General features: G+C 42.4%; 1 long non-coding RNA gene across 1 annotated transcript; it reads right to left on the bottom strand.

Annotated features, from left to right (window-relative positions):
• Positions 1 to 10,927: 10,927 nt before the first annotated feature.
• On the bottom strand, positions 10,928 to 20,485 carry LOC307220981. Its single transcript, XR_013841246.1, has 3 exons — positions 20,365 to 20,485; positions 11,930 to 12,048; positions 10,928 to 11,456 (listed from the first exon to the last, which is right to left on the bottom strand). It is a non-coding gene; the product is annotated as an uncharacterized lncRNA (long non-coding RNA).
• Between the last annotated feature and the right edge of the window lie 6,706 nt (positions 20,486 to 27,191).

Raw genomic sequence — 27,191 nt, 5'->3', positions numbered from 1 at the left:
TCTGTAAGTGCCAAAGGGTAGCAATGGAATCACAGAATGGCAGAGCTGGAAGGGGCCACAAGTGCCATCTAGTCCAAACCCCTGCAAGGCAAGAATCTTTCACCCAACGTGGGGCTCTGACCCATGACCCTGAGATTAAGGGGTCTCATGCTGTACTAGCTGAGGTATCTGTATGATTCTGATTGATATTCCAGCTTGATTGTAATACCGTATTGGCCTGAATGTAAGCCTCACTTTTTTTCCTCAAATCCCAATCATGAAAAGTTAAACTGCGGCTTATATTTGTGACTTTACGGTATGCAGCCAGAAGCGCAGGGCAAACAGCACCAGGAGTGCGGCAAAGCAGTGCCCGCTCTATGCGTAGTCCCCCATCCTCTCCCCCAAGGCTGAGAAGGGAGAGAGCGAGGAAGGGGAAAGGTTGCATACCCCAGTATGCAGCCAGGAGCTGAAAGGAATGGAGCGCTTATATTCATATATATATATATATATATATATATATATATATATATATATTATTTTCTCTCCCCCCACCCTCCAATTTTAAAGGTATGGCTTATATTCAGGTACGGCTTATATTCAGGCCAATACGGTAATGTGAGAATACTGGCCAAATGAGGAAGCTCCAAATTTCCTTTAAAAGGGTAATAAAAAATCCAAAGTTTTCAATGTGTCCAAAGAACAATAGAATTCATCTCAGAAAAGATGCTCCATTGTCGTGCCTCTAATGCACTCCGAGATATTGGAGATTCCATAAGATAACAGAAGCTTGCAGTAGTATGGGAAAAGTCAAGGTTACAATCTCTCGTGGAATCATGCTATACCAATTATGGGTGTTTGGCATTTTGCTTTCTCATTTGCAGACTTTCACCTTATACTCAGGTCAGGCTGTTCAAGTGTGGCGCTTTTCTCTCAGATTCAATAAACACATTCCAATTCATGACCCCATGGACCCTGGGCTCGAAAGGTACGCCAAATAAGTTTCGCCACAAGCTCATTTTCACAGACTGCTATGGAAATTGCATCCTTTGTAGAATTACATAGGCAGCTCTCATCATTCTGATAAACAGCAATTGGTCTTGGGAATTCAAGCAGGACGGTTCCCTTTGAAGTTTGGACTCTTAAGCAGAACCAATAGATGCATTTCAAAGCAAAACTGTGCTTCTTTCCATAGACAGTTCCCCCTTTTTATGGGTTGCTATGGCTGCTTTAGTCTTGTTTGAAAGATTCTTCAAAAAAACCTGTATTTTTACCTTCCTAATCCCAGTGAAACTGGGTTGTTGTTGTTTTTTAAAAAAATCCAATGGTATGAAAAAATAAATTGATTAATACCATTCTTACATTTCTATTTAAATTAAATTCTTGGGACAAAGTACTTATTTTGAGTATTCAGCTTGAACTCTTTCAAAGTTTCTGATTGTTCGCATAAGCAATACAAGCCAGGGTTTGTGTATTTATTTATTTAAAACCAATTCATTTATCACTTAAATGCAATACTCTACAAGTGGTTCACAAGCATACAATCATAGCTGTCAACTTTCAGATTTGAAAATAAGGGAGCAGCAGCCTCGAAAATAAGGGATCAGCAGCCTCACCTATCCCGGGGACAGTCTACGTGATATCTAACAATCCAGGATAGCAGCTGGAAGCAGTGGGAAATAGCACTGGAATAAGGGAATTTCTCACAAAAAAAGAGAAGGTTGACAGCTATGCATACAATATAAAAAGTAAAAATCAGTTAAAACTATACAACTGTGGTCCATGGACCACAAGTCATAAATCAGTTTCATTCAGGTAGTCCGCTGGTATGTCTATGTGTTTGGGGTTGAAGACAGGAGAAGCATTAAATAGTAATATCAATTTTTAATTGCATTCTTATTGTTTCTTTTTATATTGTATATTACTGTATTACAATAAAATAAAATGCAAAATTTGCAAAATAAAAGAAGAAATAAAAATTTCAAATGCCAATATTACAGAATCTAGCACAGCACAGACGGAAAAATAATTTCAGTGGTCTGCTAAGGTCCTCAACCATTATTATTTTTTTTTTTTTGGGGGGGGGGGGTGTTTCAGGACCATGCACCTAAATTAAGCATATTTTAAGTATCAAACTTGAATAGGTGAATGCCTCTATTTTTCCCATAGCAACAACTGCGTTTCCCTGCCTTGCCACCATTTTGCATTGTCCAAAATGTCCTAGATCTAGGAAAGGTCTGCCACGAAACACATCACTACAAAATAGAACAGAAAGGGGTGGCACTGTGATCTAAACCACTGATCAGAAGGTTGGCGGTTAGAATCCCCGCGACGGAGTGAGCTCCCGGTTAACAATAACAATAACAATAACAATAACAATAATTTATTATTTATACCCCGCCCATTTGGCTGAGTTTCCCCAGCCACTCTGGGCGGCTCCCAATCAAGTGTTAAAAACAGTACAGTGTTAAATATTAAAAACTTCCCTGAACAGGGCTGCCTTCAGATGTCTTTTAAAGAGAAGATAGCTGCTTATTTCCTTCACATCTGAAGGGAGGGTGTTCCACAGGGTGGGCGCCACTACCGAGAAGGCCCTCTGTCTGGTTCCCTGTAACCTCACTTCTCGCAATGAGGGAACCACCAGAAGGCCCTCGGAGCTGGACCGAGGCCGTTTAGGGCTTTAAAGGTCAGCACCAACACTTTGAATTGTGCTCAGAAACGTACTGGGAGCCAATGCAGATCTCTCAGAACCAGTGTTATGTGGTCCCGGTGGCCACTCCCAGTCACCAGACTAGCTGCCGCATTCTGGATTAATTGCAGTTTCCGGGTTACCTTCAAAGGTAGCCCCACATAGAGCGTGTTGCAGTAGTCCAAGCAAGAGATAACTAGAGCATGCACCACTCTGGCGAGACAGTCCGTGGGCAGGTAGAGTCTTAGCCTGCATACCAGGTAGAGCTGGTAGACAGCTGCCCTGGTCACAGAATTAACCTGCGCCTCCATGGATAGCTGTGAGTCCAAAATGACTCCCAGGCTGCACACCTGGTCCTTCGGTTGCTCTGTTCCAGCTACTGCCAACCTAGCAGTTGGAAAGCACACCAGCACAAATAGATAAATAGGTAGAACTGTGGCAGGAAGGTAAATGGTGTTTCCTTGTGCTCTGGCTTCCATCTGTTGGTTTCTGCTCTCTTTCACTGTGCAGCGAAGCGCTTGTCACGAGACAGGTGTTTACATTCCACAGTCAGTTGCTGTTGGGTTTTCTCACGGGAAAGGAGACTGGATGTGACGTACACTGGTTTCCTGTTTTTCACTGTTCTCGCAGCTGTTCTCTCCGTGCTTTAGAGGAGAGAGGATGCTTTCTCTGCTCCGGCAGAGGCAAGATGTTTTTCTGTAATCTACCAGCTTTGAAGTGTAAATAAAGTAATATAGAGTATGTGGCCCGTACTCCTCATCATTCCGCTGTGCTTGGGAAACTGCACATTCAACATTAATGGTTATGGGCCCAGAAGAAAACACAGTCATCTTGATAATGGAATTTAGAATTCTAATCAGAATGCCGGCAAAAGGATCGGAATGCAGAGGGACGGATCGGACGGTATCTGCTCTGCGCGTCAAGATGATTGATGAGGTATGTGCTCATGCTCCGGGCAGCCTGCCAGCTTCTAATTAATGGCTTTATGGCTGGACTCTGAACTTTTATGGCCGTTTTGTCGGGCACAGGCAAAGGCTCAAAGTAACAAGCTCCTATGCTGGGGGAAACCGAAAGTAACTTTTAAAAGTGCTTTTGGAATAAAGCAGCTGCAGCAGTGATGCAGCATGATTTAAAGCAACAGAGATGACGCAGAAGGCTAATGCCAGAGTCATGATGGCCCTTCAGGATGCTTGTGGGATTCCTAAGCTCAATAAGAAAAACTACGCGGACTGGGTTCTCTATGCAGAGGCTATTCTGCGGAAAGAGGGTCTGTTTGAAGTTATTACAGACACCCCCCCAGCTCCAGTTACAGATGCATGGGAAGCTAAAGATTCCAAAGCAAGGGGAACTCTTACATTGATAGTATCCCCAGAAGAGTTCTGTCTATTGTGTGATAAGACCTCAGCCAGAGAAATTTGGGACGCTTTGAGAGAGGCTCACTTGAGGACAGAAGCTGGATCCACTATGTTTTACCTTACCAAGCTGCATAATATGGCTCTTGCTGAAGGTGGAGATGTGTGTACACATCTGATGGAGATGCAGAATCTGAGACATGAGCTGCAACAGAGAGGACTCAACTTTCCAGAGGCTGTGTATTCCTTCATGATACAACAATCTTTGGGTTCAGGTTGGGAGTCTGTTGCCACTCAGATTGCTGTACAGCCAACTGCTCAGCTGACAGTGGACTATGTTACTGCCGTGATTCTGAATGAAGCAGACCGCTGGGGTGCTAGCTGCATGGGCAAGGAGGAGTCTTCACAGACGTCATCCCATAGTGCAGTGGAACCACCAGATGGCGCCAAAGCTTTGAAGGCAGTGAAATGCTACTCGTGTGGACGTCTAGGCCATATGAAGAGGGAATGCAGATATCCCAGGGCCAAGACAGAGCAGCGCAGCGAAAGCTCATCGCGTGGAAAAGGCCGAGGCAAAGGCAAAGGTCCGATGTCCAGGACAACACAGCACAAGGCAATGGTCTCACGCTTCGCTCCAAAGGTTGCAAAGGTCCAGAAGACGTCTAGATCTTTCTTTGTTGTTGATTCAGCGGCGACCCATCACATGTGCAACGATAAGCGACTGTTCGTGTCTTTTACACCGCAGGAAGGTGCGATTCACCAGGCGGATGACCACACAATCCCCAGTAAAGGCTACGGAACTGTTGTTCTTCACAGTTTGGACTTATCGATACAGGATGTGCTTTATGTACCGGATGCCAAACATAATCTGCTCAGCGTTGGACAGCTGAATGAGCGGAAAATTGACGTTTCCTTTAAGAACAAAAGGTGCATCATCACAAAGAAAAATGATTATGTATTGCATGCTGAATATGTTGATCGTTTGTATGTTTTGTATTATGATGATGTTGTGCAGGATGACACTTGTTGCATTGCAGGTTCTAACAAAAGTTTGCATGCAAAATGTATTCATGATTTTCATCGAAAATTTGGTCATTTGAATTTTGAGGCAGTATCTAAAATGCCTGCCTTGGTTGAAGGTATGACTATTAAACCCTGCAGGTACCACATGAAGTGCAAGCCATGCGCAGCAAACAAGGTGAAAATGGCTGCAAATGGTAAGGTGTCTAGTAGGCAAGCTATAGAACCATACCAGATTGTTCATGCTGATTTGGTTGGACCACTAGCGCCCTCTTTGGGTGGAAACAGGTACTTCATGGTTCTCATTGATGCATTTTCCAGGTATATTTATGTGTACAATCTCAAGCAGAAATCAGAGGCTTTTCCAAGGTTCAAGGAATTCTGTGCTTGGTTGGAAAATGTGCATGGTAAGAAGATAAAGATTCTTTTCACTGATCGCGGGGGGGGGGGAATTCACTTCTCAGCAGTTTGAAGCTTTTCTGTCTGAGAAAGGAATTCAACACGATTTGTCTAGTCCTCGCTCGCCATGGCAGAATGGACTTTGCGAGAGGGCAAATCAAACATTGCTTCAAGGGTTAAAAACCTTGCTGCATGATGCCAATCTTCCAGAGAGTTATTGGGCCGAATCTCTCTCGTGTTTTGTTTACAGTTATAATCGCAGGTTATCTTCAGCGATTGGTTGTACCCCCTATGAGAAGATGTTTGGCAAGAAGCCATACATCAAACACATGAAAATTTTTGGTTCTGACATGTGGGTTCACTCACCACAAAGCTCCAAGTTAGACAAGCATGGATTGCATGGTATCTTTCTAGGTTATCAGAAAGGGTCTTACAGAATAATGATGACTGACTCTAAGACAATTAAGCTCACAAGAAGTGTTGAGTACAATGCCAAGTGGGAGGAGAATGTGGGAATTTTCCAATGTTATCCTGATGACAGTGATGAGACTGAGGATAGTGTAAAGCAACCGCAACAACCCACACCCACTGATGAAGGTTCTGATTCTGAGTCTGAAGCTGAATCGGGTGATTCAGAGTGTTTCAAGAGTGCGAAAGCCTCTATGCGACCCTCTGAAAGCTCTGATCAAGAATTGGAAGAACCATTGTTCACAATAGGTCACTTTTCTCCTAAGAAGGAAGAGGAGAGTGTTGAAGACCTAAGGCTAATTCGCAGGTCACAAAGAGCAACAAAAGGCAGACCTCCAAAGAGATTTGCTGATGAGTTTGCCAAGATAGCAGTAACAGCTGTTAAAAGCTCCAAGAAGGTATTTGAACCTTCAAGTTTCCAAGAAATCCAGGATTTGGATTCAAAGGAAGCTGAGCCATGGTTAAATGCCATGAAGGCTGAGCTTGATTCCTTAGAAAGGAACAAAACATGGGACCTAGTTCCAGTAGTTCCTGGAATGAAACTGCTTGGAAGCAAATGGGTCTTCAAAGCGAAGACTGATCAGAATGGCAAGATAGTCAGACACAAAGCCAGATTGGTAGCCAGAGGTTTTGCACAGGTACCAGGTGAAGACTATCACGAGACCTACTCACCCACAGTGAGGTATGAGAGCATTAGGCTTATGCTCAAGCTAGCTGCAGAGGAGAATCTACACATTAGTCACCATGATGTGAATACAGCTTTTCTGTACGGATCTCTAGATGAATCCCTTTATATGCTTCCACCTGATGGCGTACAGGTAAAACAGGGATTTGTTTGTGCTCTGAAGAAGTCCCTTTATGGTCTCAAACAAAGTGCACAGTGTTGGCACACAAAACTCACTAAAGTATTGTTTTCTCTAGGTTTTAAGCAAGGGAAAGCTGATCCATGTGTATTTGTCAAAGAGGAGGGGCAAAAGAAACTGTATTGCTTGTTTTATGTTGATGATCTTTTATTCTTTTGGAAAGATGTCACAATGTACAATAACGCCCTAGCTCAACTGAAAGAGCACTTTGACATGAAAGATCTTGGTGAGGTAAACAACTACCTATCTCTGGAAATAGAGAGAGATCAAGATGGTAACATTCTAGTACACCAGTCACGGAAAATTGCTGATGTGTTAAGCAAACTAAACCTGATGGATGCTAACCCTGTAGACACACCGATGACAACAGGTTATCAGGTAGATGACACTGAAGAAGCATTTTCTGACACTACACTGTACAGAAGTGTGCTAGGCAAGCTAAACTTCATTGCCAGATGTTCAAGACCAGACATTGCTGTTAGCTGTAATTTGCTAAGCAGACAAGTCAACAATCCTACTGTTAAGGATTGGAAAGCTCTGAAACGTATTTGAAAGGCACTATGCATTACAGACTGAGATTTAACAATCAGAAGTCTGGTGGTCTTGAGATATTTGCAGATGCAAGTTTTGGAAGTGACACTACAGACAGGAAAAGTACATCTGGAGTTTGCTATATGTACAATAAGGGTCTATTTGATTGGTCATGCAAGAAGCAAACAACAGTTAGCTTAAGTACTTGTGAAGCTGAACTGAATGCACTGTCTTATTCACTTAAAGATTGTGAATGGTTGTTACAATTGTGCAAAGACATGAAAATTCCTGTCAAATGTCCAATCCAGGTTTACCAGGACAACAAAGCATGTTGGCTTTGCTGAATTCTGAAGGTTGTAAGCAAAGCATGAAGCACTTGCAATTGAAGGTGCAACATGCTAAGGAACGTATTCAGAAAGGACTTGTAACGGTGTCCTATATGCCAGGTAATGAAATTCCTGCTGATGTATTGTCCAAGATTGTATCAAGGGATCAACACTGTACCTATGTGCAGAAGTTGGGTTTGTACTGATATTGTACGAACACGCTGCCCAGTGATGTTCACAGAAAGGGGGAGGATGTTGGTTTCTGCTCTCTTTCACTGTGCAGCGAAGAGCTTGTTACGAGACAGGTGTTTACATTCCACAGTCAGTTGCTGTTGGGTTTTCTCACGGGAAAGGAGACTGGATGTGACGTACACTGGTTTCCTGTTTTTCACTGTTCTCGCAGCTGTTCTCTCCGTGCTTTAGAGGAGAGAGGATGCTTTCTCTGCTCCGGCAGAGGCAAGATGTTTTTCTGTAATCTACCAGCTTTGAAGTGTAAATAAAGTAATATAGAGTATGTGGCACGTACTCCTCATCATTCCGCTGTGCTTGGGAAACTGCACATTCAACACCATCATGGTGTCCTGTTGCACCAGAAGTGGTTTAGCCATGCTGGCCACATAACCCGGAAAGCTGTCTGCAGACAAACGCCGGCTCCCTTGGCCTGAAGTGAAATGAGCGCCGTACCCCATGGTCAAATTCAGCTGTACTTAACCATCCAGGGGTCTTTTAACTTTACCTTTTACCTAAACCTAGCTTCATTCTGAGGAATTGGGGGGCGGGGTACATGTTCAGAATGGCAGCTGCTACATAAAAACAAAACAAACAAACAAAAACCATCTTTGGAGCAAATTATGCAATGGGGCCTTATTTTTTTAACAGTGCATAAAAAAAGAATAATTTCTGACATTGTCTCAGAAAAATGTCACCTGGGAAACTTCAGATATTAGGTACTGAGCTTTCTTACATTCTGACAGGGTTTTTTTCTTTCTTTCAATGGAGGTAAGTTTACACAGGTCATTGAAAGATATGTACATACTGGTGAATTGGGCCTGTGTAGATCTGCATACACAAAAGACCGATGCAAGTGTCCTTCTTGACCAGAGGGGTGGAGGTCAAACAAGATTTCACACAATAAATTTGGAAGGTGTCCAATTAAATAAATGCAATATTCTCTATTTTGTCCTTAGCCTTAATCCTATCTGATCCTTGAGGCTGACACACCAGCTTTTGTAGAGAGAGAAGATGGGCTGCTTTGGCTTAAAGCTGAGTTACAGTATATTTCTGAAGCACAACAGGCAGTCAATTCAATTACATTACCTGGTGAATGAATAATCATAATATCAAGCTTTCCAGTTAAGTGTCCTATTCTATGTGGGTATGATGGCACAAATCTACTGGTTCCTTTCTTTCCCCTGTTGTGAAACTGAACATTTCATTTGTATGGCCAAATATAAATTCTTCTATCATGGGTCAAAGTGTTTGTCTCAAATCCACAAAGACATAGAAAAGTTTATTAGATTATTAGATTAAAGTTTATTAGCAGCTTCTTCTTCTTCTTCACAAAGTTTGCTCATTTCTTCCTGAGTCTTGTGTGCTGTCTCTCAAGTACAAATCTCATACAGTTGTGAATTTATTTACTTATTAATAGCAATAACAAAGAATTAAGTTCTCTACGTAGTATGCGGAAGAAGAAATATCCCAATCATAAAGTATGAACGCAAACACAAAACCAGAACAATTGAAATGGCATCAAAATAAGAACAGCATATGGTTCCTGAAAAGTCTGAGCAGCAATTTCTAATCAATATTGTCAAATTGATTAATTAATTGAACACCCGCTGGATGTCTGAAGTTTCTTTGTTGGTTTTCAATGGCTCAGTTACAAACCAGTGAGCCTTCTAGGCAATACCGCACTCACAATAGCATCAACAGGTTGATGGAAATAGCACCACTGATGGTTCCCTGTATCACACAAAACACAGTTGTGTGTGACTGGCAACAAGTAGAATAGCCGGGGGGGGGGGGTTGTGGCGAGAGTAATGCAATCCACAGGGGACACTTTTACTCTTCATGTTATCTTTCAAAGGAAATATATGTGGAAGCGAGTCTTTATTTCTCCTCCTTGTGACAGCTTGGACGGATAAGGGAATTGCAGTCAGAATGTCTGCTATATCACTCAGCAAAATAATGTTATACACACACGCTCGGAGGATAACAAGAAGTCACACCACAGTTCTAAGCAAATGCAGCATTTGAAATCTCTTGACAACTGAGATCTCCTTAGCTCTACAAGGCTGATAATGGAGCAAGTAGTGTTCATGTTTCTGGGAAAGGAGGGTTAAAGCTCACTACTGCTCCCCATGTCATGCTTATCAATTTTGAGACAGAGAGACAGCATATGGTTAAAAGCTTGAGCAATTGCCCTGAATCATGGACATTAAGTGGTGGGCTCCACAGCGCTTGCGATCTTCCCAAGGATTATTGAAGGAGCACATATTGAAGTAAAGTGTGGAAGACATGCTCTGGCAGAGGACTATGCCATTATATTTCTTCCTCACTTGGCTGGAAAATGTATTGGACCGGAACAAAAAGACCTTGACGTATGATCAAGGAAAGTAAGAGTCACTGACCATTAACAATTGCTGCTCCAGGGGTGTTTCCTACCTTTTAGCAACAGCAATAAAACTGACCTTAGAACAATGAATGGAAGAGCTGAACTTAGAGAATGCCAGGACTATGGATGCCATTATAAAAGATTGCCCACATTTCTCCACATCTCACACTTTCAGCTTCAGATATGCCATTTCTTTAATTTAGGGAATCTGCTTTTAACGCTTTTCCCTGTATCAAATAGATCTCCCTCCTTGGCAGTTTTACAGGAAAGCAGGATTGCTTCCTCTGTCTACAAAGAAGAAATTATCACAGGCAGCTGTATCGATAGCAATATTTCACAATATATCGTTGCAGAATACTTGAAAAAAAGTGCTGTTTAACTCTTTGTGGGAAGGGTTGCTTTAGTTTTGCAAAAGGATATGGAATAGCCACAACTGAGATCCCAGTCAAGGGCAGAAGGTTAGGATCCTGATTTTTTTTATACTAGGTCTAGCCAGTCTAGAAGCATTATACTTACTGATACCCATAGAACATAATAGGACATGGGTCACACTGTGGTCTAAACCAGTGTTTCCCAACCTTGGGCCTCCAGCTGTTTTCGGACTACAATTCCCATCATCCCTGGCCACTGGTCTTGCTAGCTAAGGTTGATGGGAGTTGTAGTCCAAAAACAGCTGGAGGCCCAAGGTTGGGAAACACTGGTCTAAACCACTGAGCCTCTTGGGCTTGCTGACCAGAAGGTTGGCAGTTTGAATCCCTGTGATGGAGTGAGCTCCCATTGCTCTGTCCCAGCTTCTGCCAACCTCACAGTTCAAAAGCATGCCAGTGCAAGTAGATAAATAGGTACCACTGCAGCGGGAAGGTAAATGGGGTTTCTGTGCACTCTGTTTTCCATCATGGTGTTCCATTGAGCCAGAGGTGGCTTAGTCATGCTGGCCACATGACCCAGAAAGCTGTCTGTGGACAAACACCAGCTCCCTCAGCCTGAAAGTGAGATGAGTGCCACAACCCTATAGTCACATTTGACTGGACTTAACCATCCAGGGGTCCTTTACCTTTACCTTTTTAACTAAGAACTAATACTGAGCACTTTTACTCACTTCTGCATCTGAAGATGTTCAGGAGCTATTGTGTCAATAATCACTGCTGGCACCACCAACAGTTCATCCTCCTCCCTGAGCTCAGCAGCAGCGACACCAGCAGAGGAAAGAGGGATTTCCTGGGATCAAATCAGAAGCTGGGATAGCTTTCATAATTCCAGGGTTGTGCCTGGAAAATAGGGACACTTGCAGGTATGTGATTAACCTCTGCTTCATTTGAACACGTCTCTGCAGTTTATAGGGATGCAGGTGGTGCTGTGGATTAAACCACAGAGCCTAGGACTTGCTGATCAGAAGGTCGGCAGTTCGAATCCCTGCAACAGGGTGAGCTCCTGTTGCGCGGTCCCTGCTCCTGCGAACCTAGCAGTTCGAATGCACGTCAAAGTGCAAGTAGATAAATAGGTACCACTCTGGCGGGAAGATAAACGGCTTTCCGTGCGCTGCTCTGGTTCACCAGAAGCGGCTTAGTCATGCTGGCTACATGACCTGGAAGCTGTACGCCAGCTCCCTCAGCCAATAAAGCGAGATGAACACCACAACCCCAGAGTCGGTCACAACTGGACCTAATGCTCAGGGGTCCCTTTACCTTTACCTTTAGTTTATGCCAAATGGGATTTCTCCTCCAGGAGCAAGCACCAGACAGTTGAAGTATTCTCTGTTTAACAATCTGAGGCATTCTTGGCACTCCCTCCTCTCCATCTGGATTTGAGCCTGAAAGACCAAGGAAAAATGTGGGTTCATGAAGGGCAAGTGGCAAGCAAGCACATTTTGTGACACTGCACAACATCCCTGCTGGTCGTTGGGCATGTCCGCTAAGATACCAGCCTTTAGGGCTGCTATACATCCAGAATTTCCCAGACATAGCCAGGAGTTGGTCATCAGAAATAGTCTCCAGGTGGAAATTGCTGAAATGTATGGGGAAATCTGGACATACGGCAACCCATGTCGGAAGTGTAGATTTTGGCGAATTTCATTAAAAATAGGTCAAAAATTTCATTTTTTTTTTTTTTTGAGAATTTGCAGAAGAAGCTCGATAACTATGCCAAAAAAAATAAATAAAATTCAACAACTTTTGTGTCTGGATTTTCACTAGGGAACCCTATCAACCTGACTTTCCAATTTCCTTGGTTTGTAGAAATTAAACCTCCAGTTGTTGTGGTTTTTCTTTTAAAACACTGAAGACACAAATGCACACACCACAGAAAGCAGTGGCATTTAAAACTTTTATTTATTCATTTATTGAATTCATATACTGCCCTATACCTGCAGGTCTCAGGGAGGTTCACAGAATAAAATCAAATATAAAAGCACAAAATACATAAGCAAAATAAAAACAACAACCCCCCCCCCCAAAAAAAAAAACCACACCCACGTGTAATTTGTGTGCTTCGCATAGTCTGGCCAAAAGACCATCTTATTTAGGTGCTCAACACTAACATTTGCAAAAAATAATAATTAAAAAAAATCACCCCCTAAAAGTGGTTGTTTTCAGTTGTGGATCAAGCCTGCTATGCAAAGTTTCTGCCCTCTTGTCCTCATTTTCTCCTTTTATCTTTATCTTGGTTCATTAGCCATGGAAGTGTGACATCCAGAAATTCATTACCAGCAAATAGATGTCTATCTGTGTGTTTGCTGGAAATGATATCTCAGGGAAAAGATCAGCACAGCTTCTCCAGCATATGCAATTACATTTGATAATTAGCTGTAGGCATTTGCATTCCACGTGAAACTAGTTAGCTCTTTTGTTCAAAGGTTAACACTCTAAATGATGTGTCCCAAACACACTTAACAATGCATTTAATTTAGATTAAACAGATTAATATGCGCTAAATAAATGTTAGCTTTTTTTTTTTTTAGGGAGCGGGTGGCACTGTGATCTAAACCACTGGGCCTCTTGGGCTTGTCGATCAGAAGGTTGGTGGTTCAAATCCCTGTGATGGGGTGAGCTCCCGTTGCTGTGTCCCAGCTCCTGCCAACCTAGCAGTTTGAAAGCACTCCAGTGCAAGTAGATAAATAAGTACCGCTGTGGTGGGAAGGTAAATGGCATTTCCGTGCACTCTGGCACTTATCACAGTCCTCCGTGCACCAGAAGCAGTTTAGTCATGCTGGCCACATGACCTGGAAAGCTGTCTGGACAAATGCCAGCTCCCTCGGTCTGAAGTGAGATGAGTGCTGCACCCCAAAGTCGCCTTTGATTGGATTTAACTGCCCAGGAGTCCTTTACCTTTTTAAAGCTTATTTTAAAGAACGTAGTCATTAAGTCTTAAGTGTGATGTCGCACTCTGAAAGGAAACAGTGCAGCCAGTGGGATGAAGGAGTTCAATTCCCGCTTTAAGGCATGGACTTGTGTCTGGAAAGAACTAGGCAATAGGCAGGTGTGTATAAGCCCTCAGTCATTAATCTTGTGGAAGAGAAGCAGACATAGCTCTCATGCAGAGGCATTCCATATCCTAGAGGTTTTCAATTTTTTGGGGTCCACAGCTCCCTTGACCAACTACATTCATTTTGGGGCACCCCTGTAGGGCTCGGGAGCCCAGTTATGTCACCCCTTGCTTGCAGAGCTGGCAACCTCTAACCCCTTTTCAAACACCCTCCCTTGTGGAGCGTTCCCTCAGCCTCCTCTCCCCCCCCCTTCTCCTTGGGCATCCTCTGGGCAGCTGCTGCTGATTTCTGAGCTGCCCCTCTGCCACAAAGAGAGGTGCCTCCTCACACTGCCCCACAGGGGCCTGGAACTTGTCCATCCATTCCCAACAGCAAGAGCTGGCGAACTGGCTGGTTGAGCTCCCCCACCCCCTTGCTTGCTTACTTTGAGGCCTCCTCAGCTCCTGGCAACCAGTACCCTGTGACCATCCCCAGAGGCACCATTTGCCTGCAGAGCTTGTAGCCAGGACTGCTGAAACAAACAGCTGTGCAAGCCACTGGGAGGCAGAGATGAGAGAGGGCATCAGAGGAGGGAGGGAAGGAAAGAGGGACAGAGGCCAGTGTTGCCTGTGGCACCTGGCTACCATTCAAGGCACTCTGGATTTAGGAAAACGGATAGGGATTAAACCCTTCTCTCCACCCGTAATATATTGGCAGGAATCGGCACAGCACACTGGTTGAAAACCATTGCCATATATGGTACTGCCTTATATGGAATTCAGATTGAATTCAGCTGGCTTAATGTCCAGGATCAGCCCTGAGTGCTCACTGGAAGGACAGATCAGTCCTGGAAGGACTGAAATCAGCCCTGAGTGCTCACTGGAAGGACAGATCCTGAAGCTGAGGCTCCAATATTTTGGCCACCTCATGAGAAGAGAAGACTCCCTGGAAAAGACCCTGATGTTGGAGATGGAGGGCACAAGGAGAAGGGGACGACAGAGGACGAGATGGTTGGACAGTGTTCTCGAAGCTACCAACATGAGTTTGACCAAACTGCAGGAGGCAGTGGAAGACAGGAGTGCCTGGCGTGCTCTGGTCCATGGGGTCACGAAGAGTCGGACACGACTAAACAAATGTCCAGCATTGCACTATATTTTAAGGGGGGCGAGATGTCAAAAATCCTTTCAAATACATAAATCTTTATCTTTTATCTTTTTCTTAAAAAAAAAAAAAGATAGTGGCAATTGTAAGTTCCATACAATCGTAAATGCATCCCAGCAATGAACACCAGCTCATTACATTCTTTTTGTTCTACACTATTAGTTTATATGCTATTTGAAATGCATGGCCAAATTAAATGCCACTGAAATTTTATGTAAGAGGGGGAATCTTTTATGAATAATGGCATAAAGAATATTATCACTCAATCTGGAATTTTAGACTCCCATTTCCCATTTTAAAGCTGAAAAACTGCACCTGCGATAAAAAAACCCAAACATTTTAGTATACCCAAAAGCTCAAATTGTTGCTGGATTGCAGCAGCGAATGGATACAATGGTCTAGAAGCATTCCATTTGATGGGTCTCAAATGCCGTACAAATAAGGAGCACCCTCTGTTAACATGAAAAGTATTTCATTACTGGGCCCAATGACTTGTTGAAAAGATTTCAGAAGCTCCAGGAATGGCTGTAACAAACAGATCGTTTTTAGGTCTGACTTCGTAATTGAAGAGAGTTTTGCTGAGAAATAAAGTAGGCTTGCAGCAAGGTCAGAACATAGCAAAGCTCTAAGAGGGCCTGATTCATGAATACTGGGTGAAATGAAAACCAGATAGGAATTCTGTGTAACAGGACATGGAGAAGTTAATCACAGAAGAGATGTCCAGAATTTTGGGCAGAAAAACCTGAACATGGGAGATGAATTCTTTAGTTCAAGCTTTTGGGGGTTCTAGAAATTATTATTATTATTATTTGTTGGATTAATATACTGCACTATACCCAGGGGTCTCAGGCTGGTTCACAAAATAAAATCAAGATATAAAACCACAAAATACCTAATAAAGATAAAAACATTAACCCAATAGCCCCCCCAAAAAAAAAAACATTTTAAAAGGGCATAGGCTACAAATCAGATCAACCAAAGGCCTAGTTAAAGAGGAACGTTTTTGCCTGGCACCTAAAGGTGTATAATGAAGGCACTAAGCAAACATCCCTGGGGAGAGCATTCTACAGATGGGGAGCCACTGCAGAGAAGGCCCTTTCTCGTGTTACCACCCTCCAGACCTCTCAAGGAGGGGGCACACAAAGGAGGGCCTCAGAAGATGATCTCAGGGTCCGGGTAGGTTCATATGGAAAGAGATGGTCCTTGGGGTATTGCAGTCCTGAGCCCTTTAAGGCTTTATAGGTCAAAACTAGTACTTTGAATTGGGCCCGGAAACTAATTGGTAGCCAGTGCAGTCAGACCAGGATTGGTGTAATATGCTCAAACCATCTTGCTCCGGTGAGCAACCTGCCTGCTGAATTCTGCACCAAAAATGGTTTGTCAATAAGTTTAAGTCAAGACACCCCCCAAAAAAAGTCCTTATTTTAGATCTGATTATTGCACAGCTGTGGGGCAGGGGAAAGGGGTTGAAGAGAGACTTTTAACTTATTTGTGTGAGTGTGCAGGAATGTTCCAGAGACCTTGCTGGAGTGTGTGGAGATTAAGGGTCTGCAGCTACAGAGGACGCATGCTTACATTAGACCCACATATTTCCCTGTTAATAGCTCATAAGATAGAGTTCTGATGCGACAGCATTTCAGTCAATTTCTTCACATCCCACAGCCAATGAATTAGAGTGGGTGGATTGCAATTATGGTGACACTACATTGTTTCTTTGTTTCACTAGATGCTACCAGGGAAATGTGTTGGGAAGCTGCAAACTAGGGGCAGCTGTGCATACCTGTAATGTTTTAGAGGGATTAAGTTTGGTATTGAGAGGAGCATTGAAAATTACTGATATACAGACCCAAAGAGACTGGAGCAGTTGCTATGAAATAAAAGAGAAGCAGAGGAATCTAGACTATGGGATACCCCTGTAGAAAGCAAGAAAAATAGTTTAAAGAAAAGACAACTACGGGCATCAATACTTACATTGATCCCAGCTGATGGCCTGGAACAACCAAGGTGAAACGAAATTCAGTTACAGCATTAAATAATTGTACTAATCTCATTTCTTGCAACCCCAATAAGTCCACTTAACCCCCCCTTTACGGTCTGAGTCTGCAATCCATCTCCCTTTGCAAGGAAACCTTTCTGAGAGCTGTCGAAATGGCCAAGTCTTTGTATTCAAATCCAGACTCCCAAACGAGAAAAAAAGACAGCAAGCCTTCACAGGAGGCAAATGTATGCAGAGGAAATAGCAAAATCATTTTGGATCTCGCTGAGGTACATAGGTTTTGATGTAAATTTGACAAGTAAATCACTTTGTATCTATATAAGGGAAATTGGAGTGTCAAATACATAGACACTGTGCTATGTCTGAAACGATGAGAACAATCACATAGTCCCTAAACAGTTTAGAAATATACTCATAGCAGAGAGTAACTTAGATTCTATTCAAATGAGAACAAGCCTAGATAATATTTGGCTGTTGATGGATGGCAACGATAAAAAGACAAACATGAATGTCTGGTTGATTTTGGTCAATTTGGGGGCCCAAAAGACTTTGCAGGCAATATAAGGTAATTGTGATCTATCTGGAAATGGAAAAAACACATGTGCCTGCACAGACAAACTTTTATAGAAATATATTTATTTCTATTTCCCTCAAAAACCCAGAATATACAGTTTAAAGTGTAGTGGCTGAAAGAGCAAAAATTGCAATTTCAGGCGTCACTTACTTTTATTTGGGAGCAAATGAAAAAGAATACAGCAGAAGAGCATGCATTATGTAAATCAAGTACACTCTTTATACAAAAGCTCATTACCACAAAGTGATATTAAGGATATTTGGAGGAAATAAGTATAAATGTGTCTATCATCAGGGTAACTTTTGACGGTTTTAAGGAATGGGTAGAGTGCTAGAAAACAGTGTCCATGCAAATTTTAAAATTAAAATGTCACAAAATGTTGTTTGTGGAATTCAATTTCACTGAGTTATACAGAACTTATATTGGTGTTAAATTGCTGTCTGTGTGACTCGTGGGAAATGTTGTTAATTTTTCAGTTCACCTGGCTTCTTTAAAAAGGCGGAAAATATACCTGACCTTAGAGTTCTTATTTGGCAGCAGTTATTATCAAGCACATTGAGTTCTTAAATGTGGCAGTGATGAAAATGGACAAAATGTTTCACCAGGGATTCTAAATCCAGAGATCAATGCAGGCAACACACAAACACACACACAGACACACACAGACACAAACAAACAAAATTTCCTGGATTTAGGACAATGGATAGGGATTAAACCCTTTTCTCCACCCATAATATATTGGCAAGAATTGCTACTTATAGCTGTTGTTGACATCCATCTGTCTCAAGAGACAATTGACTGTGCCTCTGGGAAAGAAGTCAAACCATTGGTGAATCACAGCACTGTTGTAGTCCTGTGCTCCCAGCAATGGCCAACCAGCCAAGTCTCAGAGGGGAACGTGCTTGGAGGCAGAGTCCATATGAAAGGTTGAGTCCAGTCCTGAGGTCAGGAGTATCTCAGTTCACGTAGTCAGATGATCCAGGGGTCAAGAAAGTCGAGGGTCCAAGGTCACAAGAAGCAAGAAGCAGCAAGGTCTGGCCAGGAACTACAAATGTTGTTTCCAGCAACTGACTGAGGCTAGAAACCCTGCTGAAGAAAGCTGAAGTCATCTGCTTCTCATCAGGAATAAGACAGCTGATCAGCAGTAGGTGGAGTCACTTTGCCTGCTGCTCCTTCAGGTTGCTGCTCAGCAGGTGAAGCCAACTCCTGGCCCATGACAAGCGCCTGCTGTTGCAGCATAGACCGTAACTCACAACTCTTGCATGGTTTTTGCTACATTAGCAGCACCAAAGTGACCTCCATGGGGTGCAAGCCTCGGCAGCGTATATGGAAGTCCTAGGCTGCCCAGATGACGACCTCACTGATGTGGTCCAAAAGAAAACAGAGTGATATATTTGCTTCCAGCTTGTCTGCAGGGGTTGCAAGGAGGTGTTACAAGACACCATCCAACCGCCTTAAATATCCCAGACTCCTCTCTTTCTTTCACACATAAGCTTCTCCTTTCCCATCCCATCCTATCCAGGCTGCTACTTCCATGCAAGTCCCCCAACCATACATGACATTCAGCAACTACAGATCAATGGAATCTATGCCATCCACTGGAGAGTATGAAAATGCCTTATATACAGAGCAAACAACTCAAGTAAAATAGTCAAGCCACCCATGATGTGCCTTATATCATCAATATATCGCTCCATTGGCTCCGCCATGACAGGTTGGCTCTGTGAGGCCTCCTCTCCCCTCAACTCTAATTTGAGGGCAGCCATTACATCAGACAGCCTCAGCAGAGCTTACCAATGGCTCTACTGTGACAGGCACTTCTTGGCAAGTTCACAGCCCCATCCAAGTCTCCGAAATTTTGATATGAAAAGTTGGTCATCCTAGGCTCTTTTTTGGTTTTGTTTTTACATTCCAAAAATAAGCTGACTTCCTCCATCGGATTCTTGCAACCTGCCTGCGTCGCTCTCATTTGCCAATTCCCAAGGCACTGTGTATATTAAAATAAAATTGTCGGTCTTGTACAAACATAATTCTAAAAGAAACAGAGCTTCCCCTTAGTGCATCCTCAATACTTACCAGCCAGGTCTACATTTGAGAAACAAAGCAGATTAAAAGAACTGCTTCTGGCTTCCATCTGTGGCAGTCTTCCTTTTGATTACACCATCAATCCTGCTCAGTCAAATGGCTGGCAAAAAGTAATATGAAACCCATTCCAAAAGAAGTTATAGAGAGAGGCATAGCTACATGATAGCAGTTATAAAAAAAAATCATATTTGTTGCTTAGAGCCATCTCTCCTTCTGTAGTCTCTTCAAATGTTTTATAAAATTAGATCATGTAAAAAGTAAATGCATTTATTGAGACTCTGGATGTGGCAGAATTAATATCCATATTTATCTTAAGTAAGCCTTGCCTTTTTTATTACAAGTTCTCAAGCTGCCTTCAAATTGTTAGTTCCACCCAAGAACAACTAAACGTGAAAACTGGCGCATTACATTAAGAGGATAAAATCAATTTCAGATTATTTCCCATAGAGTGATGAAACTGCCCCATGTCTTTGTTGCATAAATATTACATCCCATAAATATTTATGGAAAATAATGAGTGTTTTCACATCTTCTGACTTCTATGTTTCTACTCAATTTGCACAAATGAATCAGATTTTTCTTGGGAAATCTTAGTGGAAGGATACCAGATGCAATCTTTTGGCTGAATTATTATTGTCATTATCAATGCGACAATTTCTTCTTCATGTTTCATTTCACCCATTTGTTTTGTATGCGGAGAATACATGCCATTGAATACAAGAAAGTATCGTAGTCCTTAAGTATGAGTAAAATGAACCCAGAGCCTTTGCTCTTGGAAGATTAATGACAACTATGTGATCACTGGCCAGAGGCCCAAAATATCATGGAAGGTTGTACACATAACTCCTACCAGCATAAAGAAGACCAGCCTACTCCAGCTAGGCGGACCACCAGATATAATGTGCTTGCTTTGCCGTCCCTCATAGGGAGATAAGGGGTTCAGCAACTCTGTGGGAACAGAAGAAATATGGAAGACAAACGTGGTCCCAGGCACTGACCAGAGGGTCAATAAGGAGAATGTTAGCCGCTTTGAGACTCCTTTGAGTAGTGATAAAGTGGGATATCAAATCCAAACTACTACTCTTCTTCTTCTTCTTCTTCTTCTTCTTCTTCTTCTTCTTCTTGAAGACTAAAACCCCATACCAACAGGAAAGCCGTCAAAGGGCAATTCAGCTGACCCCAAACTGGATGTAAGTATCTTTAGAAAAACTAATTCAAACCTTTGCTGGAGATGTAAAGAATCTGAGGGGACAATGTACCACATGTGGTGGAAATGTAAAAAGATAAAGAACTTTTGGGAAATGATTTATAATGAGCTTAAAAAAAAAAGTTTTAACTTTCATAAAAAAAACCGCAGAAGCCTTCCTTTTAGGTATTATGGCTGCAGACATTCTGAAAGAATTGAGGAGGGTTTTTATGTATGCAACCACTGCCGCGAGAATGCTGATAGCCAAATGGTGGAAAGGAGATAAAATACCAACTAAATTGGAACGGCGGGAGAAATTATTTGATTATGTAGAATTGGCAAAGATGACAGGAAAAATTAGCAACCAGACAGACCAAAAGTTCAAGAAAGAATGAGATATACCGTATACAGATTATATTTAAAGAACATTGTTCCCATATGAAATCTTTGACATGCTTTGATTAACTTCTGCAATACCATATGCTATAAAGATTATAGATAATTTACGATAAGTTAAATGTCATACATTATGCCTTTAACAAGGAAATGAAGGACCCATGCTGAGGAAGATGGAAGTCTTAATGCATGGAAGAACTTTATTCTATATGTAAAAGTTTCTTTGTATTAGATGTTTCCTTTTTTTTCCTTTTTGTGGTGAATGGATGCAATATTTAAAATCAATAAAGATTAAATGTAGAAAAAGAAGAGAAAAATGCACCCCTTGACTCTAGAATTCTCAAACAGATTTTCCTCCTTTATCTTTCCTCTCTCTTTAGTGTCTGGTGAACATCCTGTGTCTGGGTTGAGCAAAGGCTCCAAATTTATTCTGGTACCTAATTTTGCATCTGATCTATTTGCCAACACAAGCATGCCCCTATCTGTGGCTGGTAATCAGCCCTGGGGAGAAGAAAAGTCTCCTTTCTAATTAGCACTGCCTCCAATACTAACCTGACCACAGATATCAGAGGAAAAATGATTGAGTGCCGACAAAATCATAGCCCAAACAGGGCTGCCCAGAAACAAAAGAGGCAATTATCAACTTGCTTAAGTGAACCTGGATGCATGCAGAAGCACAAAACGTTTAACGGCGTAGCCCAAGTTATGGGCTACTTTATAAATCCTGTCAGAACTAATTTCAGGGGGGAAAGATTCACATTCTCCCTGCCAATGTGAAAATATCTATATTTGTTTTAAACACACACATTGTAGTGCAAAAACATCAGGAGGGCATATATCTGGTCACACTATTAAGGGGTAATGTGACTCCTTCTGGCAGCTTATTTGAGCTGCCATGAAAAGGTAGCAAGTTGCTATTTTTAAATTATTTTATTTTATTTTTACTACCCGGGAGCGAGAGAATTGCTTGGGCAATTTTTCTGCCAAATATGCCAAAATAATTTAATCAGCCCTGAGGACCATGCACTTTGAGGTGGTGGTGGTGGTACCATTTGATAGTCCATTTCTGACAAGAAACTGACTTGAGATGGCCATGGGTGGGCCACAAGTTCTCCATTTCTGTCTCCACCTCCATCGTTTAGCTCTGGGGGCCTTTGGTGGTTCACTCACTGTGAGAAGCAAAGTTACAAGGAACCAGGCAGAGGACCTTCTCGGTAGTGGTGCCCGCCCTGTGGAATGCCGTCCTATCAGATGTCAAGGAAATAAACAACTATCTGACTTTTAGAAGACACTTGAAGACACCCCTGTTTAGGGAAGTTTTTAATGTCTGATGTTTTATTGTATTTTAATATTTTGTTGGAAACCACCCAGAGTGGCTGGGGAAACCCAGCCAGATGGGCAGGGTATAAATAATGATAATAATAACAATAACAACAACAACAACAACAACAACAACAACAACAATAATCCTTACAACTGATCTATAAATCTCTCATTCTTTTCTATGCTTGCCTTTTCCATTTCAAGTAGAATGCAGGTTCTCATTTCTGCTTTTCAGAAAGTGACAAGCAACTGTTGGTTCTGAAAGTAGGTTAAATATGTGTGCATTGGTAACGTGCAAAATATCTCAAAGACATTTTAAAACTGGTCATTAGCAATGTTAATAAAGGAATTCCACTACAGGGTAGGGGAAAGGCAATGTTATAAGATCTGTAGATAGAGATCCCAGTGCTCTGAATTCTCACCCTCTTAGTCTGGACTAAAATTATTCATCTTGCTCAGCTGGTCTTCCAGTATCTAAACAGTGGTTGATTAGGGGAGTAGAATGGATTTTGGTTACTATGGAAATGGAGGTTCACAAATTTGCCTTTGATTAAACCAAACTCATTAAAAACACAATTAAGATTGTCAGAACCATCTACCATTCAAAGTATTTTAATTGATTAATCATGTTTTTTAAAAAAACAAAAAAACAGATTAAATCAATTAAATCAAATTAAGTACAAATTTGCATTGTGGCACATTTAACAAATAAAAGATACCACTCATTATCAACTAAACTTTAGTTAATTAAGGCTCATGGGTGGTCTGCAGGCAGGTTTCCGGGTCATGTGGCCAGCATGACTAAAACACTTCTGATGCAACAGAACACCGTGATGGAAACCAGAGCTAACGGAAACACTGTTTACCTTCCTGCCGCAGCGATACCTATTTATCTCCTTGCGCTGGCATGCTTTTGAACTGCTGGGTTGGCAGAAGCTGGGACAGAGTAATGGGAACTCACCCCCTTGTGGGGATTTGAACCGCCAACCTTCTGATTGGCAAGAGGCTCGGTGGTTTAGACCACAGTGCCACACTCCCTTGGCCTAAAAGCGAGACGAGTGCCACAACCCCATAGTTGCTTTTGACTGGACTTAACTGTCCAGGGATCCTTTACCTCACCTTTTTTTTTACCATGGGTGGTGCCATGGGGGAGCATTGGGCAAGCACCTCCACAGTGCCCTGAGTGCACCCACCCCAAGGAGGATAAACAGCTAGTAGTTTAATTCTTTATGGACAAAGAAGGGGGCAGATGGAATTCTACCAGTCTGCCCCTCTGAGGAACAATTTCTTCCTCCATTCCTAGCATGTACTGCACCTCTTCCTCTTCCTCTAGCCCTAGCTTATGCCCCACAATCTGCATCTCCTCCCTGTGTCTTGCATGATCAATGGCTGGAAAGGAGATTTAGGGTTGCTCCAATCTCTCCAGAGCACCCTCAGCCCCCAAAGGAGTAAGTAGTTTATTTCACCATTGATAAAGCACACACTTACAAGCCGGACTGTTGACACAACCGCGTGACCATGCCTCCACTGAAACTGAATTACTCCTGCCTGATAGGGCATTCACAAACAAGCTGTGACCTCCTATACAGAAGTCGCCTGTGTTTCTGCCCCTTCAAGCCCTTCCTGGTCCTGAAAGACAGCCTGGGATGGGATGGAGGGGCTTCTACCACCCCAGCCCTCTCAGTTGGCTTGTCTTCCTCTGCTCCTAGAGCATCCTGCACCTTCTCCCCTGTCTCCGACTGCTTTGACTCTTCCCCTTCCACCAGCCATGGCTCCTGCCTTGCAAGAGGCACAAAACCCAATAAATCACTGATCTCTTCCCTTGAGTCAGCCTTGGCCTTGCTCCCCACCTCTGCTACACAGTCATCAGAGCCCTGCCAGTCCCTCACAGCAAACAAGGAACTCACATGCTGGATTACTATCTGACATATGTTATTTTTCTTTCAGCGATCTTAACATGTGGAACACATAGAAATATATATGCTGCCCCTTTTCTGCACTCCCAGATTTTATTTCCTGATGTAGCCACCACTAACAATGGAATCCTAAACCCACTTACCTAAGATCCATTGAATTCAGTTGGACTATATATTGTTAGGATTGCACTGCAATTCACAAAACCGATTATATCTCATAATTTTTAAAAGCAGTAACAGTTAAAGGAAATAAACACAGGTGTACTGAAATTTCAAATTTCACATATTCAAGGATATTGGACATCCCTATGGGATACAGTTTTATTGGTAAAACATTTACTTTCCCAGGACTTTAGAAGACAATGAAGTATTCCCTTTATTTCATCTGCATGTAGATAAGGATTGCTCAGCATTTACCTCTAATCACATTTTTACAACACAATTTAATTGTCCTATTGCTAACTGTACTAACAACATTTCGTAAAGCTAAAATTTATCACCCCCTTTTATTTCTTTCCAATATCAATGCTTCTTGCTTGATTACATAAAATTTATGTTACCATTTCCGGAAAGAAGTTTAATATGTAATTGTGCTTGCTTTCCATCCCAAATTTAGCAGGAGAGAACATAGCAGCAAACAGTATAAGATGTGGTCCCAGAAATCCCGAGATCAAGTCTCACAACAACCACAGATTCACTAAGGGAGCAATCCTATACACAAGAAGCCATCATAAAGCAATCTGGCATAAACTGGTCTAAACTTACAGCAGATACAAATTTTGGATAAATTCAAGTTGAGTTTAAAATAAAGAATGACAAGAAAGAAGTTGCCGATTGATTTTTAGATCAACCTAGAACAGGCATACATGTCACTTGGTCACAGTCTTTCCCACTGGGGTGAGATATATTGAATTTCTGTTTCAATTATGGTACTTATTTCTAAATGTGCATCCATATATAAAATTACAAATTTCGTGTGAATGCACTCTCTCTCTTTGGGTGAAGAGTAAATGGCCACAAAGAAACACAGGCAACAAAAAACAATGGCAAATAGGAAACTTCCGCTTACTGTGAAAGCATCATTCAGCACCTTCCTTCAGGGCTGTTCTGTTCTGTAAGGGTGGGGAATGCTGCAACATCTGTATCTTTTAAGCCACTTGGCTCTCGACCCTCCCTCTAGCTCCTGCTGGCTCCATCATCATCTGCTTCCCAACTTTCTGCTCCATTAGGAAGCCAGCATAATGAGTTTAAATCCTCCACTGTTTTCCTTTGCATGCCCTTATGTCAGGGACTGAGCAGAGGAGGAGATCCCCATCCTGACTCTTCCAGGGAGGAGGAAGAGGAAGACAGTATAGATTTACAACAGTGGTTTGCGGGAGGGGAAAAGATGGGAAATCATGGGATAGGAGGAGCAGACAGAGCCGGCGCAGCAGCTGGCTGACACGTCATCATTAGAAGGCATTCCACACCCACCATCTTCCAGAACCTGGTGGGCCTTAAAAGTAGAGGAGCAAAGAGCTCAAAGTCTTCTTCTTTGTGGTACAGGAATTCAATAGTATGAAGCACCCATCATTCCTATGCAGGACCACAAAGCGATCTTCCTACCCCCCTCACTTGTAAAGCTTAGATCCTCACCATAGTCATCCAGATCTTATTCCTGGTTCCTTATCTTCTCCTTCTTGGCTATTTTTTTTTCCAAATACGGAGAAAAAGCTGCTATAGAGTTGAGAAAGGAAATGTGGTTGTATGAATCAGTCCCAAAGTCACACATAAAGTTGATTATTTGACAGGTGCAGGTTGTGAATGTATATCTATTGGCCTCAACTTGATGGGTTACCAACTGGCAAATCTAAAACTTTCCCCCAATAGTTAAAGTTAATATATCCTCCAAATAAAACTATTCATCACCTATTGTGGAGATCCATCTTGACAGGGCTGAGCTGCAGTCTGACTGTTAACTGTTTCTGGCTTTGCCAAGACTTAAAGCATATCCTCTTTGTGACATCACACATGACATCAGAATGGCATGTTTGCATTCAACCTAGACTATCTCCACGCCAAAAGCAATGGCCAGTAAATGTCTGCAACCAGGTAACCATCTGCCTGACTCCCCATTTTGTTTCTATCTAGACTATTGGATGTTTAATTTTTGCTCTCATAATCAAAGCCTGAAGAAGAGCTGTGTATAATCTGAAAACCTGCTTCCACTGTTAAAGAAAAGTAATTGTCAGAGACTGGGCAGAGGAGGAATGGTGGAGACCACCTACCCATCCTGACCCTTCCAGGGAGGAGGAAGAGGAAGACAGTATAGATTTACAACAGGCGTTTGCGGGAGGTCACAGCCCAGAGGCAGATGAGGGGGAAAGTTCAGAAATCATGGGAGAGTCAGAACAACACCTGACTGACATGTTTTCCTTATTAAGCTTTCCAGACCCTCCACCTCCCAGAACCTGGCAAGCCTTAAAAGTAGGAGAGAAAGAGCTCAAAGACAGAGGGCACTTAGTGGCACCCATAGAGGAGGTGATGATGATGGTGAATGAGGAAGTGGGAGACAGTTGGAGATTCACTCAGGACAACACCATTATCCAAGAGGCTGGGTTCTATAGCCTCTCTCTGTAATGTTTGTAATAAAAAATGACGGTCAGAAACTTTTCCTTGTCTTTATACATTCCTGGACAACCAGCCAGGAGCCACTGACAGCATCCTGACACTTTACTTGGTGTTCAGCTGTCAGTTCTACTCAGTGACATCCTGAAGCTAAGTCGTCTGGGTATATCTGCCTAGGCTGTTACTTCACTGGGTCAATGCTCTCCATGTGAGGTCAGTGGGGCTGGCCTACCCATTGGTTTGGTTTGG

Source organism: Podarcis cretensis (assembly GCF_951804945.1).
Source record: "Podarcis cretensis genome assembly, chromosome: 7".
NCBI lineage: Eukaryota > Metazoa > Chordata > Lepidosauria > Squamata > Lacertidae > Podarcis > Podarcis cretensis.
Note: the sequence above shows the minus strand (reverse complement) of the source record. Positions and strands in the feature narration are given on the sequence as shown.